Below are 18,526 nucleotides of genomic sequence, written 5' to 3'. Positions count from 1 at the left end.
GAACTCCTTGACTCAAATAATCCTCCTGTTTCAGCCTCCTGAGTAGCTGGGACCACAGGCACCATGCTCAGCTAATAGGATGCCCCTTCTCAAACAAGGTATGGTACAAAAGATAAGAACACCTGTAGACTAATAGGGCCACCCTGCTTTAGGTCATTTCAGTTTCCCCAACCATATTGCTGCTAGACAGAGACGAAGGACAATGTTATCTATAGCATTTTCCACCCTCCAAACATAGTAGAAGACATTTTCGTATTCCTGTGTTCTCATCATGAAATATAATGTATTACAATGTTCTTGATTTCTTTGTTTGGTAGTTTTTTTTGTTTGTTTGTCTTGTTTTTAAGACAAGTCTGGCTCTGTTGCCCTGGCTGGAGTCCATGTGATCTCAGCTCACTGCAACCTCCACCTCCTGGGTTCCAGTGATACTCCTACCTCTGCCTCCCTGTAGCTGGGATTACAGGTGCACGCCACCACGCCTGGCTACTTTTTGTATTTTTACTAGAGATGGGTTTCACCATGTTGGCCGGGCTGGTCTCGAACTCCCGACTCCAGGTGATCTGCCCGCTTCAGTCTCCCAAAGTGCTGGGATTACAGGCGTGAGCCACCTCGCCCAGCCTAATGTTCTTGACAAATGGTTGAAAATGTTATTTATTGCTCATGGATGGGAGTATCTTAAAAACGGTAAAAATGGAATTTGTCAAATACAAATGAGAAAATGGAAAGAAATGGAAAAAGATAGTAAAGCTACATAAATTCACAGCCTTACTGTTGTGATTAGCAAGAGTTTCATTTTTCCCTACATGGGAATATTGATACTTTTCAAAGAAAAATGTTAAGGTATGTGGTTAATCCTTACATCCTTTATAGGTTTATTAAATATTTTTGGATTCACCTTTTACTGAATTTTGTGAAAGAATCTAAAGACAGAAAGAACTCCATCTCGAACCTAAGAGCAGGAAAAGTTATTAGGTTTCTGTAGCTTCTGGTTTCCATGGTTTCTGGTTTCTGCTTCTAGAAGAGCAGAAATCCCCCTTTTCCTCTACCCGACTCTATCTTTCTTCTCTGGGAGTGGGAGTAGCTTATCTAAATGGTCAGTTGCAGATAAGGAATTGGGAAGATACATCCAGTGTGAAAATCTATTATTACTAACTGTATTTTTCACTCTATTTACATTTATTATTACTGATATGATGGAATTTATTTCTTTATCTGCAAAAAGAACATAAATTTAGTTTTTAAACATAAAACCATTCCATATTTTGCCCTTTACTAGTTTTAAAGATATGCACTAAAATTTTTTTCTTTTAGTAGTTACCCTTGGAATTTACACCACCTACCTTAATAAAACCTAATGATAATTCATGTCTTTAGCTTTACACCAAATTATCCTTTAATTCCAGCCACCCGCTTCTAGGGTTGCATTGCCATTGGGTCTAACCAGACATTTCCTTTTCTTTTTAATTTTAAAGACTTTATTATTTTTTTTTTAGAGCAGTTTTAGGTTCACAGCAAAATCAAGATGAAAGTATAGGCCAGGTGTGGTGGCTCATGCCTCTAGTCCCAGCACTTTGGGAGGCCGAGAAGGGCGGATCACTTGAGGTCAGGAGTTCAAGACCAGCCTGGCCAATATGGTGAAACTCTATCTCTACTAAAAATACAAAAATTAGCCAGGCGTGGTGGCAGGCGCCTGTAGTCCCAGCTACTCAGGAGGCTGAGGCAGCAGAATCACTTGAACCCAGGAGGCGGAGGTTGCAGTGAGCCAAGATCATACCACTACACTCCGGCCTGGGCGACAGAGTGAGACCATGTCTCAAAAAAAGAAAAAGAAAAAAAAAAGAGGAAAATACAGAGGTTCTCCATATACTCCTGCCCCTACATGCGTACAGCCTCCCCCATTATAAACATCCCCCACCAGAGCAATACCCCTGCTATAACCCATGAACCTACATTGACACATCATTTTCACCCAAAGCCCATAGTTTGCATTAGGGTTTACTCTTGGTATTGTATATTCTATGGGTTTGGATAAATGTATAATGACATGTGTCCACCATTGTAGTATCATACAGGGTATTTTTCACTGCCCTACATGTTCCACGTAGTCACCCTTCCCTCTCTGCTAACCCCTGACAGCCACTGATCTTTTTATTGTCACCATAATTTTGCCTCTTCCAGGATGTTGTATGGTTGGAATAATGCAATATGTAGACTTTTCAGATTGGTTTATTTCACTTAGCAATCTGCATTTAAGGTTTCTTCATGTCTTTTCATGACGTGATCGCTTATTTATTTTGACTGCTGAACAAGATTCCATTGTTTGGATGTGACACAGTTTATCTGTTGAGCTACGAAAGTGCTCTTGCTGTTCTTTTTAGCCCACAAATTAGACATTATTACTGCTTTCTAACCACCAATGTTTGCTTAGAATGACCCACATTTCAGATCTTTTTTCCAGGAATACTTTCTTTCCTTGTGAAATATATCCTTTGTAAATTCTTAGTAGAAAGCAAATTGCTTTTTATTTATCCTTCTTGGCATTTATAAGAATTTCTGAATCTGTGAATTACTGTCTTTCATCAGTTATAAAAAATTCTCAGCAACTATTACTTTAATGTTGCCTCTCCCTCATTCTGTTACCTTCTCCGAGAACTTGTAGGACATGTACGGCAACTTCTCACTTTACAGGCACATATCTTTTTTTTTTTTTTATGGAGTCTCGCTCTGTCACCCAGGCTAGAGTTCAGTGGTGCAATCTTGTCTCACTGCAAACTCCACCTCCCAGGTTCAAGTGATTCTCCTGCCTCAGCTTCTCAAGCAACTGCAATTACAGGTGCCTGACACCACACTTGGCTAATTTTTGTATTTTTAGTAGAGATGGGGTTTCACCATGTTGGCTAGACTGGTCTAGAGCTCCTGACCTCAAGTGATCCTCAAGTGATCCACCGTCTTGGCCACCCAAAATGCTGGGATTACAGGTGTGAGCCACCACACTGGCCTACAAGCACTTACCTAATGAGTGGCTAGGTTTGTTAAGGCTGCTATAACAAAAACAGCTTAGAGTGGGTGGCTTATCAACAACAGAAACATATTTCTCACAGGTCTGGAGGCTGGGAAGTCCAAGATCAAGGTGCCAGCATGGTCAGGTTCTGGTGAGGGCACCTTTCTTGGTTCACAGATGGCTGTGTTCTTGCTGTTTCTCAGGGAAGAAGTGGGATGGGCTCTCTCTGGGGCCTCTTTTTAAAAGGCACTAATCTCATCGTGTGCCCTTAAGACTTAATCACCTCTCAAAGGCTCTACCTCCTAATACCATCACCTTGCGGATTGAGATTTTGACATACGAATTTCTGGGGAACATGAACATGCAGACCATAGCGAGCAGTCTCTCACAGTCTGTTTCTTGTTTCTGACCTACAGTCTTTGAAATCCCTACAAATTTACCCTTTAGTTCAGTATTTAAACTTTTCCAGTATGCTGTTTAACTTTTCTGGTTTTTTTTCAACATTCTACTATGATAATTTTCAAAATAAGGATAAATTGAAAAAATATTACATTAAACTCTCATATACCCACTGTCTATATTTTACAACTAATATTTTACTGTCCTTGTTTTATTACATATCTTTCCACTGTTGACCCCTCTATGCATAATCTCTACATTGTGCACACCAAAGTAAGTTGCAGCATCAGTGGATTTACTCCTGAATCTCCCATTTAGTTTTCATTTTAGATTTACATAATTTCCATTTCTAAAAGGTCCATTTACTCCTCTTTCATATATATTCAGTCATTTCTGATGGTCTCTTGATCATCACTTCTCTTTCCAATTCCTTTCATTTCTTAAACATCTTAGAGATATTTACTTTATAGTCTATATCTGAAGTTCTCAGATTTGGCAATTAAAAATATAGAATGGGCCAGGCATGGTGGCTCATGCTTATATTCCCAGCACTTTGGGAGGCTGAGGCAGGTGGATTGCTTGAGGTCAGGAGTTTGAGACCAGCCTGGCCAACATAGTGAAACATCGCCTCTACTAAGAATACAAAACTTAGCCAAGTATGGTGGTGCATGCCTGTAATCCCTACTCAAGAGGCTAAGGCATAAGAATCGCTTGAACTGGGGAGGTAGAGACTGCAGTGAGCCGAGACTGGGTCACTGCACTCCAGCCTGGGCAACAGAGCGAGATCCTGTCTCAAAAAAAATAAACAAATAAAAATTAAAAAAATAAAAAAACAGAACATAGGCCAGGTGTGGTGGCACAGGGCTGTAATCCCAGTGCTTTCAGAGGCTGGGGTGGGAGGATCACTTGAGCCAGGGAGGTCAAGTTTCCAGTGAGCCATGGTCCCACCACTGGACTCCAGCCTGGGCAACAGAGTAAGATCCTGTCTCAAAAAATACATAATTTTTAAAAAAATAATAAAAACACAAGGCCGGGCGCGGTGGCTCAAGCCTGTAATCCCAGCACTTTGGGAGGCCGAGATGGGCGGATCACGACGTCAGGAGATCGAGACCATCCTGGCTAACACGGTGAAACCCCGTCTCTACTAAAAAATACAAAAATCTAGCCAGGCGAGGTGGCGGGCGCCTGTAGTCCCAGCTGCTCGGGAGGCTGAGGCAGGAGAATGGCGTAAACCCGGGAGGCGGAGCTTGCAGTGAGCTGAGATCCGGCCACTGCAGTCCAGCCTGGGCAACAGAGCAAGACTCCGTCTCAAAAAAAATAAATAAATAAATAAAATAAAAACACAAATGCAGAATACCAAATTAAATTTGAATTTCAGGTAATTAACAAATAATGTTTTAGTATAAGTTTGTCCAAAATATTGTGTGGGACATACTTAGGCTAAACATTTATTCATTGCTTATCTGAAATTCAAAGTTAGCTGGGAACCAATATTTTATTTGGATATTATCTGTTAACTCCATATCTGAAGGCTCTATAGGGCTGATTGGTTTGTATTGCTGAATCTTACTCACGAAAACCTGTTTCCTTGTGTATTTTGTGATTTGGAGGTTGCTAGCTCATCTTTTTCAAAATTTCTCTTTCACACTTCTTTCATGCCTAGATAGAGGATACATTCCTCCAAGGAGCTGCATCTGCTTCTTCCAGGTGTCTGGGGCATTGCAGATCTGGTCCACCTCTTTTTATTTTTTTCAAGACAGAGTCTCACTCTGTTGCCCAGTCTAGAGTGCAGTGGTACGATCGTGGCTCACTATAGCCTCAACCTCCTGGGCTCTAGTGATCCTCCCACCTCAGCTCCCAGAGTAGCTAGGACTATGGGCACGTGCCATCACAGCCAGTTAATTTTTGTATTTTTAGTAGAGACGGGTTTTACCATGTTGCCCAGGCTGGTCTCAAACTTTTCAGCTCAAGCGATCTGCCCACCTTGCCTTGGCCTCACAAAGTGCTGGGATTACAGGTGTGAGCCACAGCACGTGACCTCTCATTCTTTTTTTTTTTTTTTTTTTTTTTTGAGACAGAGTCTCACTCTGTCACTCAGGTTAGAGTACAGTGGCGTGATCTCAGCTCACTGCAAACTCTGCCTCCTGGGTTCAAGTGATTCTCATGTCTCAGCCTCCTGAGTAGCTGGGACTACAGACATGCGCCATCACACCCAGGTAATTTTTGTATTTTTAGTAGAGACGGGGTTTCACCATGTTGGCTAGGCTGATCTTGAACTCCTGACCTCAAGTGATCCACCCGCCTTGGCCTCCCAAAGTGCTGGGATTATAGGTGTGAGCCACACACCTGGCCTGAGGACTAATTCTGGCCTTCAAATTTTATCATTTAAGAATACACTTCATTAGGCTATAGCTGCCATAGATAGTGATTCCTCAGATGGATACGGGCAAAGCAAATTGAAGACCTTCTGGAAAGAATTCACCATTCTAGATGCCATTAAGAACATTTGTGATTCATGAGAAGAGATCAAAATATCAGCATTAACAGGAGTTTGGAAGAAGTCAACCCTCACGGATGACTTTGAGGGGTTCATGACTTCAACAGAGGAAGTAACTGTGGATGTGGTGGAAATAGCAAGAGAAGTAGAATTAGAAGTGGAGTCTACAGATGCAACTGAATTGCTGCAATCGTGTGATCAAACTTGAAACAGATGAAGAGTTGCTTCTTATGGATGAACAAAGAAAGTGGTTTCTGGAGATAGAATCTACTCCTGGTGAAGATGCTGTGAACATTGTTGAAATGACAACAAAGGATTTAGTATATTACACAAATTAATAATTAAAGCAGCAGCAGGCTTTGAGAGGATCAGCTCTAATTTTGAAAGTTCTCCTGTGGGTAAAATGCTATCAGACAGCGTCACAGGCTACAGAGAAATCTTTAGCTCAAGAGGAATCAATCTATGTGGCAAACTCCATTGTTGTCTTATTCTAAGAAATTGCCACAGCCCCCTCAACCTTAAGTACCCATCACCACGATCAGCCAGCAGACCCTCCACCAGCAAAATCATTACAACCCACTGAAAGCTCAGATGATTGTCACATTTTTAAGCAATAAAGTATTTTTAAATTAAAGTATGGGCCGGGTGCAGTGGCTCACACTTGTATTCCCAGCACTTTGGGATGCTGAGGTGGGCAGATCACCTGAGGTCAGGAGTTTGAGACCAGCCTGGCCAACACAGTGAAACCCCATCTCTACTAAAAATACAAAAATTAGCCGGGACTGGTGGTGGGCGCCTGTAATCCCAGCTACTCGAGATGCTGAGGCAGGAGAATCGTTTGTACCTGGGAGGCAGAGGTTGCAGTGAGCCGAGATTGTGCCATTGCACTCCAGCCTGGGCGACAGAGTGAGACTTTGTCTTAAAATAAATAAATAAATAAAATAAATAAACTATGTATTTTTTTAGACATAATGCTATTGCACACTCAATAGACTACATTATAGTGTAAACATAGCATTTATATGGACTGGGAAACCAAAATAATTTTTTGTGACTTGTTGTATTGTGATAATTTGGTTGATTGAGGTAATTTGGAACTGAACCCACAGTATTTCGGAGGTCTGCTGGTACTGCTGCCACAGGGCAGAGGCTGTGGGTCGCTATGGAGCAACTTCAGTGTTACTCCCTGCCCTCCATGGACTTCTGTGCTGCTTTGCTCCTGGCATCAAAGAAATTCCACCTGCATTCTTCAGATGCATCCATTTATTTAAATGAGCGATTTTAAGATTTTGGTGGGATTTTTAGATCTTTTGTAGACCCTCTGGTTAGCCTTATTGCTGGCAACCTGTGTTCTTTATTCATCAGACGGTCTTTTGATTTTATAAAGAGTTGTTTCCGGAGTTGTTAAATATGGAGATCTATCCAGGCAGACCCTATCTGATTGCTAACATCTATAAGAAAAAATAGGCCGGGCGCGGTGGCTCAAGCCTGTAATCCCAGCACTTTGGGAGGCCGAGGCGGGCGGATCACAAGGTCAGGAGATCGAGACCACAGTGAAACCCCGTCTCTACTAAAAATACAAAAAATTAGCCGGGCGCGGTGGCGGGCGCCTGTAGTCCCAGCTACTCAGGAGGCTGAGGCAGGAGAATGGCGGGAACCCGGGAGGCGGAGCTTGCAGTGAGCCGAGATCGCGCCACTGCACTCCAGCCTGGGCAACAGCGTGAGACTCCGTCTCAAAAAAAAAAAAAGAAAAAATAAGCAGAATTCCTTTCACAATTCTATCTTACCTTGAGAAGTTAATCTTTTTTCTGGGTGTGCCACATGGTAGAAAAGTAAATCAATTAAAGTAGCCACATTAAAAAGAAACAAAAAACCAACCAAGACAGTGCAACTGGAATGACCAGCTTCACCAGTTCAGTCACACACACAAAGTCACATCCCTGTAGTATTCAAAGTAATCTACCTTACCGGAGAGAGAACTGGAGACCCTGATCAGTCCACTAGTGATCCCCATTTCCATTGCTACAGAGCCCACTCCCTACCCTGGGGTTCCTCAGGTACAGGCTCTTTATTTCTTCTCCAGGCACCCTGCCCCTGCTAGTCACACTCTCCCGCATGGCCTGGATGCCTGCATCAGGAGGCGTGGCATGACAACGTTCCTGTTTACCTTGCTACCCTCATCATCCAGTCTGGGTTTTGGTTCAGATTCCCATTCCCTCATAACAAGCAACTGCCTGTAGACACTTGAGATCTTTTCCTGATAGAGGACCCCCAGGCAGGCCTGGAATAATCTAATAACATTGTACCTCAAGACAGGAGGAATGTGTGCATGAGAGTCTCAATCCTGTAATGCCCTGAAGAAATTGGGACCATATGCAAAATTTCCTTTTCACTTCACAGCATAGCAAGGAGTATTGGGAATGGCAGCCTTTATCCAATCATTTAAAAATGGTCACGCTACATCCTTATTCCAGGGTAATAAGGGGTTAATTAAGAAGCACCACTCGAGGCCCTGAGCGGGTAGCTCACACCTGTAATCCCAGCACTTTGGGTGGCCAGGGCGGGTGGATCACTTGAGGTCAGGAGTTTGAGACCCTGTGTCTACTAAAAATAAAAATAAAAAAATTAGCCAGGCATGGTGGCACACACCAGTAATCTCAGCTACTTGGGAGGCTAAGCCACAAGAATCACTTGAACCCAGGAGGCAGAGGTTGCAGTGAGCTGAGATCATCCCACTGCACTCCAGCCTGGGTAACAGAGCAAGACAATAAAAAAAAAAAAAAAAAAAAAAAACCACTCAAATGATTGCATTGTCTCAGAAAAAAAATTTACTCCCAAGATGAGGTGCCTTATGATCTCCAGCACTAGATGTAAAAGCAAATGGAAACTTGTATTTATGTATTTATTTATTTTTAATTTTAATTTTTTGAAAAGAAAAAGAATGATCTTAAATCAATAACATCACTTTCCAGCTTAATAAACTTGGGGGGGGGGGAAGAACAAACTAAACCCAAAGCAAGCAGAAAGAAGGAAAAAATGAAGGCTAGAGTGGGAATAAATGAAATAGAGGATGGAAAAATAACAGAAAATACAGCCTGGGTAATGTGGTGAGATCCAATTTCTAAAAAAATTAGCTGGGCTTGGTGGCACATACCTGTAGTCCCAGCTATTTGGGAGGCTGGGGTGGGAGGATTGGTTGAACCCAGGAGGTAGAGCCTGCAGTGAGTGGAGATTGCACCTCTGCAGTTCAGCCTGGGTGACAAAGTGAGACACTGTCTTAAAAAAAAAAAGAAAGAGGCCAGGCAAGGTGGCTCACACCTGTAATCCCAGCCCTTCGGGAGGCTGAGGCAGGTGGGATCACCTGAGGTCAGGAGTTCGAGACCAGCCTAGCTAACATAGTGAAACCCCGTTTCTACTAAAAATACAAAAAATTAGCTGGGTATGGTGGTGCGCGCCTGTAATCCTAGCTACTTGGGGGGCTGAGGCAGAAGAATCTCTTGAACCCGGAAGGTAGAGCTTGCAGTGAGCCAAGATCACGCCACTGCACTCTAGCAGCTTGGCAACAAAAGTGAAACTCCATCTCAAACAAAACAAAACAAAACAAAACAAAAAAAAAAAAAAAAAAAAAAAAAAAAAGAAAGAAGGAAGGAAGGAAAGAAGGAAGGAGAAAAGAAAAGAAAAACAAAAAATAAACGAAACCAAAAGTTGTTTCTCTTCAAAAGATCAGCAAAATTGATAAGCCTTCAGCTAGACCAAGGAATTAAAAAGAGACAGAAAACTTAAACTCCTAATTTAAAAAAAAATTTTTAAATTTATTTTTATTTTTTATCTTTTTTGAGACGGAGTTTTACTCTTGTCGCCCGGGCTGGAGCGCAATGGCACGATCTTGGCTTACTGCAACCTCCACCTCCCAGGTTCAAGCCATTCTCCTGCCTCAGCCTTCTGATTAGCTGGGATTACAGACGCAGTTGGCTAAATTACCGGCTAATTTTTGTATTTTCAGTAGAGATGGGATTCCACCATGTCGGCCAGGCTGGTATCGAACTCCTGACCTCAGGTGATCTGCCTGCATCGGCCTCCCAAAGTGCTGGGATTACAGGTGTGAGTCACTGTGCCCAGCCTCAAACTACTAAAATTAGAACTGAAAAAGGGGACATCATTCCAACCGACAGGAGAAACAAAGGATTAAAAGGGAATACCATGAACAACTGTATGTCAACAAATTAGACAATTTGGATGAAATGGACACATTTCTAGAAAGACACAAAGTACAAAAACTGAATCAAGAAAAACCAGAAGATCTGAATAGGCCTATAACAAATTAAAAAATTGAATTAGTAACTTTAAAACTTCCCGCAAAGAAAAACTCAGGCACAGGCGACCGCACTGGTGAATTCTACCAAACACTTAAATAAGAATCATACCAATTATTTATAAACAATTCCAAAAAGCAGAAGAGGAAGTAGCTTCCCAGTTCATTCAATGAGAACAGTACTACTCTGATTCCAAAACCAGATGAAGATATACAAGGAAAAAAACCCTACAGACCAATAGCGGTTATGAATATAGATGTAAAAATCCTCAACAAAACACTAGCAAGCTAAAAGCAGAAACATATAAAAAGGATTATACATCATGACCACGTGGGAACTATCCTGGGAATGCTAGGTTGATTTAAGTTAATCTAAGAGTCAATTATTGGAATATTACAAATTAATAGAATCAAGGGCAAAAACCACTTGATCATTTCAATAAATGCAGACAAAGCAAGTGACAAAATCTGACACCTTTTCATGATAAAAATGCTTTAAAAAATAGGATAGAAAAGTCTTCCTCAACCTGATAATGGATAGAAGGAAGCTATAAAAACCCAATGGTGGCCACGCGCAGTGGCTCATGGTTGTAATCTCAGCACATTGGGAGGCCAAGGTGGGTGGATTACCTGAGGTCAGGAGTTTGAGACCAGCCTGGCCAACCTGGTGAAACCCTGTCTCTATTAAAAATACAAAAATTAGCCAGGCATGGTGGCATATGCCTGTAATCCCAGCTACTGCTACTCGGGAGGCTGAAGCAAGAGAATTGCTTGAATTTGGGAGGTGGAGGTTGCAGTGAGCCGAGATTGCACCATTGCACTCCAGCCTGGGTGACAGAGTAAGACTGAGTCTCAGAAAACAAAAACAGCCAGGTGCAGTGGCTCACGCCTGTAATCCCAGGACTTTGGGAGGCCAAGGCAGGCAGATCACAGGTCAGCAATTTGAGATCAGCCTGGCCAACATGTTGAAACTCCATCTCTACTAAAAATACAAAACTTAGCCAGGCGTGGTGGCAGGCGCCTGTAATTCCAGCTACTTGGGAGGCTGAGGCAGGACAATCGCTTGAGCCTGGGAGGTGGAGGTTGCAGTGAGCCGAGATTGCACTATTGCACTCCAGCCTGGGAGACAAGAGCAAGTCTTCGTCTCAAACAAAAAACAAAAAACAAACAACAACAACAACAACAACAAACCCCAGTGGTAAAAGACCAAATGTTTTCCCCTAAAACTGGCAAGAAGACAAGGATGTCCGCTCTAGCCACTTCTCTTTAACATTGTACTGGAGGTTCTAGCCATGCAAATTAGGCAAGACAAGGAAATAAAATGTATCTAACTTGGAAAAGAAAAGTAAAACTATTTCTATTTACAGATGACATGGTCTCGTATAGAGAAAATTCTAAGGAGTCCACGAAAATCATTAGCCCTAATAACCAAGTTCAGCAAGTTTGCAGGATACAAGATCAATAACAAAAATCAACTATTTTTATACATTAGCAATTAACATTCTAAATATGAAATTAAGAAGTCAGTTCCGGCTGGGCTTGGTGGCTCATGCCTGTAATCCCAGCACTTTGGGAAGCCGAGGCGGGTGCATCATGAGGTCAAGAGATCAAGACCATCCTGGCCAACATGGTGAAATCCCATCTCTACTAAAAATACAAAAATTAGCCGGGCATGGTGGCACGCGCCTGTAATCCCAGCTATTTGAGAGGCTGAGGCAGGAGAATTGTTTGAACCCAGGAGGCGGAGGTTGCAGTGAGCCAAGATCGGCCACTGCACTCTGGCCTAGTGACAGAGCAAGACTCCGTCAAAAAAAAAAAAAAAGAAGTTAATTCCGTTTATAATGGCATTAAAAATAATAAAATCCTTAGGTATAAATTTAACAACAGAGGTGTAAGACTTGTACATGCAGAACTATAAAATGTTGAAAGAAATTTAATAAGATCTCAATAGGCTGGGCGTGTGGCTTGTGTCTGTAATCCCAGCATTTCAGGAGGCAAAGGTGGGCGGATCACTTGAGGTCAGGAGTTTGAGACCAGCCTGGCCAACATGGTGAAACCCCATCTCTACTAAAAGTACAAAAAAATTAGCCTGGTGTGGTGGCGGGCACCTGTAATCCCAGCTACTTGGGAGGCTGAGGCAGGAGAATCACTTGAACCTGGGAGAGAGAGGTTGCAGTGAGCTGAGATCACGCCATTGCACTCCAGCCTGGGCGACAGAGTGAGACTGTCTTGAAAAAAAGAAAGAAAGAAAGAAAGAAAGAAAGAAAAGATCACAATAAATGAGAAGACCTCACATGTTCATGGATGGGAAAATTTAATATTGTTAAGATGGCAATACTCCCCAAACTGGTCTACAGATTCAGTGCAATCTCTACATCGAAAAATTCCAGCTGGCTTTTTTGCAGAAATGTACAAACTGACCCTAAAATTCTCATGGAATTCAAGGGACCCAGAAGAGCCAAGACCACTTGTAAAAAGAACAAAGGAGCCAGGCGCGGTTCACAGCTATAGTCTCAGCTATTTGGGAGGCTGAGGCTGGGGGACTGCTTGAGACTAGGAGTTTGAGGCCAGCTGTGTCTTTACAAAGGAAGGAAGGAAGGAAGGAAGGAAGGAAGGAAGGAAGGAAGGAAGGAAGGAAGGAAGGAAGGAAGGGAGGGAGGGAGGGAGGGAAGGGGGAGGGAGGGAGGGAGGGGGAGGGATGGAGGGAAGAAGGAAGGAGAGAGAAAGAGAAAGAAAGAAAAATAAGACACAATTTACAAATTCAACATGTGTTATAAGGCTTCAATAATCAAGATGGTGAGGTATTGGCACACAGGCAGGCATGTAGATCTATGAAACAGAAATAAATCTTTACATTTATGGTAAATTGATTTTGGAAAACGGTCTCAAAACTATTTAACAGGGAAATAATAGTGTATTCAACAAATTGTACTAGAAAAACTAGGTATCCTCATGCAAAAGAATGAAGCTAGATCTCTATTTCACACTGTACACAAGACATAACTCAAAATGGATCAAAGACCTAAATGAGAGCTTACTATAAAACTGTTATAAGAGGCTGGGTATAGTGGCTCATGCCTGTAATCCCAGCACTTTGGGAGGCCGAGGCTGGTGGATCACCTGAGGTCAAAACTTTGAGACCAGCCTGACCAATATGGTGAAACCCCGTCTCTACTAAAATTACAAAAAAATAAGCTAGGCGTGGTGGTGTGCACCTGTAGTCCCAGCTACTCGGGGGGCTGAGGCAGGAGAATCACTTGAACCCAGGAGAAGGAGGTTGCAGTGAGTTGAGATCACGCCACTGCACTCCAGCCTGGGCGACAGAGCAAGACTCTGTCTCAAAAAACAAACAAACAAAAAAACACTGTTATAAGAAAACAGGAATAAATCGTCATGACCTTCAGTTGGGCAATGGTTTCTTACCTATGACTTCGAAAACACAAGCAATACAAGAAAAAAATAATTTGGACTTCATGAGAATTAAAAACTTGTGTTGCAAATGATTCCATCAAGAAAGCAAAAAGATGCCGGGCATGGTGGCTCACACCTGTAATCCCAGAACTTTGGGAGGCTGGGGCGGGCAGATCACGAAGTCAGCAGTTTGAGACCAGCCTGGCCAAGATGGTGAAACCCCGTCTCTACTAAAAATACAAAAATTAGTTGGGCATGGTGGTGGGCGCCTGTAATCCCAGCTACTCGGGAGGCTGAGGCGGTAGAATCGCTTGAACCCGGGAGGCGGAGGTTGCAGTGAGCTGAGATCGTGCCATTGCACTCCAGCCTGGGTGACAGAGCAAGACTCTATCTCAAAAAAAGAAGAAGAAAAAAAAATCTCAGCAATAAAAAGACAACCCAATTTAAAATGGGCAAATGATTTGATTAGACTTTTCTCTAAAGAAGATACCTAATGGTAAATGAGCACATGAAAAGATGCTCGGCCTCACTAATCATTAGTGAAATCAACACTACAACAAGAGTCTGCTTTACACCCACTAGGATGACTATAATCAAAAATATGAACACGTTTTAAGGATGTGGAGAAATAGCAATCCTCAGAGCTTGTTGCTGGGAGTGTAAAATAGCGTAGACTCTTTGAAAAACAATTTGGTAATTCCTTAAAAATTTAAACATAGAGTTACACATAACCCAACAATTTCACTCCTAGGTATATACCCAAGAGAAATGAAAACATACATCCACATATAAACTTGTATTCAGATGAATGTCTGTAGCAGCATTATTCATGATTGCCCCAAACTGGGAACAACATAATGTCCATCAACATGTGTTGATGGCTAAATAAAATGTGGTATAACCATACAGTGGAATATTATTCAGCTGCAAAAACAAAAAAAATACTGCCTGGGTCCAGTAGCTCATGCCAGTAATCCCAGGACTTTAGGAGGCTGGGGTGGGAGGATCACTTGAGCCCAGGAGTTCAAGTCCAGCCTGGGCAACATGGTGAGGACCAATCTTTTCAAAAAATTAAAAAATTAGCCAGGTGTGGTGGTACAGCTACTTGGAAGGCTGAAGTGGGAGGATTATGTAAGCCCAAGAGGTCGAGGCTGCAGTGAGCTGTGATTGCACCACTGTACTCCAGCCTGGGCAACAGAGTGAGATCCCGTCTCCAAAAGAAAGAAAGAAAGAAGGAAAGAAAAAAGAAATAAAGTACTGATACCTGCTACATGCTACAATACAAATGAACTTTGAAACCATTATGCTAAGTGAAAGAATTGAGTCACAAAAAACACACATTGTATTCTGTATGATGCAATTTATGTGAAATGTCCAGAATAGGCAAATCTAGAGAGGTAAAGTTAGATGAATGCTTGTTAAGAGCCGGGTGTGTGGGTTGGAGGGGTAAAAGGGAGATAGGGAGTAATAGCTGATAGGCATGGTTTTTTTTTTTTAGGGAGAATGAAAATATTCTAAAGTTATATCGGGGTGATAGCTGCACAACCCTGTGAACTTAGTAAAAAGCATTGAGCTGTAGGTTTTAAATGAGTCAATTTTATGGTATGTGACTTATAACTCAGAAGGTTGTTTCTTAAAAAAATAACTTCATCAATGAGGGGCAAGTAGAAGTCACATACCTCCAGAGGAAACAGAAAAGAAACTGCAAACTTTTCTGTGACATAAATGGTCTGTATCCTTCAAAAGTGCCAGTATCATGAAGGACAAACAATGGTTGGGGAAATTTGCCAGATTAGGGACACGCCACATGTGATCCTGGACTGGATCCTAGAGAGAAAAATGTCTTAAAGGATATATTTGGGACAATTAACAAAATTAGAATGTAGATTATAGATGAGATTAAAGTATTGTGTCAATGTCAAATTTTCTGAACTTCATAACTGTACTATGGTTAGGTAAGAAAATATCTTGTTTTTTTCTCTTCTTTTTTGAGACAGGGGTCTCACTCTGTTACCCAGGCTGGAGTTCAGTGGCTCAATCTTGGCTCACTGCTCACTGGAGATAACGTGAGCTCCTGGGCACAAGTGATCCTCCCATATCAGCCTCCCAAGTAGCTAGGATGACAGGTGTGCACCACCACACCTGGCTAATTTTTATTTTTTGTAGAGCTGGGGTCTCCTATGTTGCCCAGGCTCTTGAACTCCAAGCCTCAAGCGATCCTCCTGTCTCAGCTCCCAAAACGTTGGGATTATAGGAATGAGCCACTGTGCCTGGCCAATATCTTTGTTATAAAGAAGAAACCCTAAAGTCAGAGGCATGATGTCTGCAATCTACTCTACCATGGAGAGAGTAAAAATCAACACAAAAGGAATATATACATGTTTACATCAAATTATTATATCTTACTATATACACACATAAACTTATGTGTATATATGTACATAAAACAATATAAAACATGTAACCAAATATAATATACATACACACACACGTATACACAGAGAGAATTATGACAAACAGATAAACTTCAAAAAAATCTTTGGATAAAAGATACACAAAATTTTCTCTAAATTATTCTTGTAACTTTCCCACATGTTTGAAGTAATTACAAAATAAAAAGGATTTATAATATAAGTCTATGGGGGCCAGGTGTGGAGGCTCACATCTGTATTCCCAGCATTTAGGGAGGCTGAGGGGGAGGATTGCTTGAGTCCAGGAGTTTGAGACCAGTCTGGGAAACATAGCAAGACCCTGTCTCTGTAAAACTTTAAAAATTGGCCCGGCACGGTGGCTCATGCCTGTAATCCCAGCACTTTGGGAGGTCGAGGTGCGGGGTTGGGGGGGATCACGACGTCAGGAGTTTTCGACCAGCCTGGCCGACATTGTGAAACCCCCATCTCTACTAAAAATACAAAAATTAGCCAAGTCTGGTGGCGGGCGTCACGTAATCACAGCTACTTGGGAGGCTGAGGCAGGAGAATCGCTTGAAACCAGGAGGCGGAGTTTGTGGTGAGCTGAGATCGCACCATTGCACTCCAACCTGGGCGACAGAGCGAGACGCTGTCTCAATAAAAAACAAAAAACAAACAAACAAAAACTTTAAAAATTAGCTAGGTGTGGTGGTGTACACCTCTGGTTCCAGCTACTCCAGAGGCTGAGGCAGGAGGATCCCTTGAGCCCGGGGGTGAGCTGCAGCTAGCTATGATCACACCACTGTAGTCCAGCCTAAGTGACAGGGGAAGGCCTCAAAAAGCCTGAGTCCAACTTTAAAGAGTTTCCTCTTTTATTTAAAACAAAAAAACAAACAAACAAACCAACAAACACACAGCGCTTCCCTTACCGTGCTTGCTGAGCTCCCGCGCCCGCGGAGCTCGCGCCAGGCTCCTGGGAAAGGACGGGGCGTGTTACTCGGGAGCAGCTGCTCCAGTGCTCCTCCAGGCCCCGATCGGGCTAAGCCGGCGGCCTCCCTCCCTTCACCTTTCCTCTCTTGGCGGGACCCTGCGGCGGGCGAGTGACTGCGACCACGCCTGAAAGGCGACTCTTCTGATTCAAGATGACCAATGATTCAAGAAGAACCTCTTCCCAAGAAAGTTCGACTGAGTGAAACAGACTTCAAAGTTATGGCAAGAGATGAGTTAATTCTAAGATGGAAACAATATGAAGCATATGTACAAGCTTTGGAGGGCAAGTACACAGAGCTTAACTCTAATGATGTAACTAGCCTAACAGAGTCTGAAGAAAAACTAAAGCAACAACAGCAGGGTCTGCACGCGGGGAAAACATCCTGGTAATGCGACTAACAACCAAGGAACAACAGATGCAAGAGTGTACTACTCAAATCCAGTACCTCAAGCAAGTCCAGCAGCTGAGCCTTGCCCAGCTGAGATCAACAATGGTAGACCCAGCGATCAAACTTGGTTTTCCTAAAAATGAAAGGTGAACTGGAATAGACTAAAGATAAACTGGAACAAGCCCAAAATGAACTGAGTGCCTGGAATTTTACGCCTGATAGAGGCCTGATGGCGTCAGACTATTCCGAAGAAGTGGCCACCTCTGAAAAATTCCCCTTCTAGAACATGTAGACACTTGAGAAATGCTTCTGTTTGAAGAATATAGAGGGAGAAACAGAAGTCTTAAGTCTGTGGCACACTGTGTCTTCAGACTGTTTGAAGGAATGAAAACCTAGAGATTTTAAATCATGAATTGAACATGTAAAATTCCAGTCAAATGTAAAAATGGAATATGCATCGCTCTTAACCTTGAGCATAGTGACTTAGAGACACTGTGTATCAGTTTTGCCAATAAGACTGGACTTCATTATTGCTGTTGAACTTCTCGGTCAAAACTCAAATGAGGTGAATTTTGCCCTTAAAGGGTTTATTTGCTGAGAACCAACTTTTAATAGTCACGAGAGAATCAAATAATAGATGTCAGTATAAGGAGCGCATATATTTAACCATTTAGTTTGGGGCTCTATATTACTTGCTTGAGCCTTAATCAATGTGATTTTATTCAATGGTTTGTTCTTTGAATGGTTGCAAAAACTGTAGATTATCTTACTGAGGACTGTACAAACATGAAGGTGTGGTATGAAACTTCAGGTTGAAACTGTTTGAAGCATTATAAACATTCATGTCACAACTAGATTGTATAAGGATATTAGCTGTGATGAGACTCACTGCATTATTTTTTTAGTGAATTTTATGAAATCCCCATTCCATTCAACAGGCACATGTTTAAAAGAGCATTGTCGTTGGTGTTAATGGGGGAATGTGTTCCTTCATTGTATTTGGCCCTTTTGTATTGCACTCTTGATATTAAATTAAATGTGCCTTGAAATAAACAAACACACACAAAAAATTTTTACAACAAATATGACAAGGGGTTAATAGGTATTAAGTCTTTT

General features: G+C 42.2%; 1 pseudogene; it reads left to right on the top strand.

Annotated features, from left to right (window-relative positions):
- Nucleotides 1-16,967: 16,967 nt before the first annotated feature.
- Nucleotides 16,968-17,823, top strand: LOC102143978 (pre-mRNA-splicing regulator WTAP-like; annotated as a pseudogene).
- The last annotated feature ends 703 nt before the right edge of the window (nucleotides 17,824-18,526 follow it).

The sequence above is a fragment of the Macaca fascicularis genome, chromosome 8, assembly GCF_037993035.2.
Source record: "Macaca fascicularis isolate 582-1 chromosome 8, T2T-MFA8v1.1".
NCBI lineage: Eukaryota > Metazoa > Chordata > Mammalia > Primates > Cercopithecidae > Macaca > Macaca fascicularis.
This window is presented reverse-complemented; position numbering and strand designations above follow the sequence as displayed.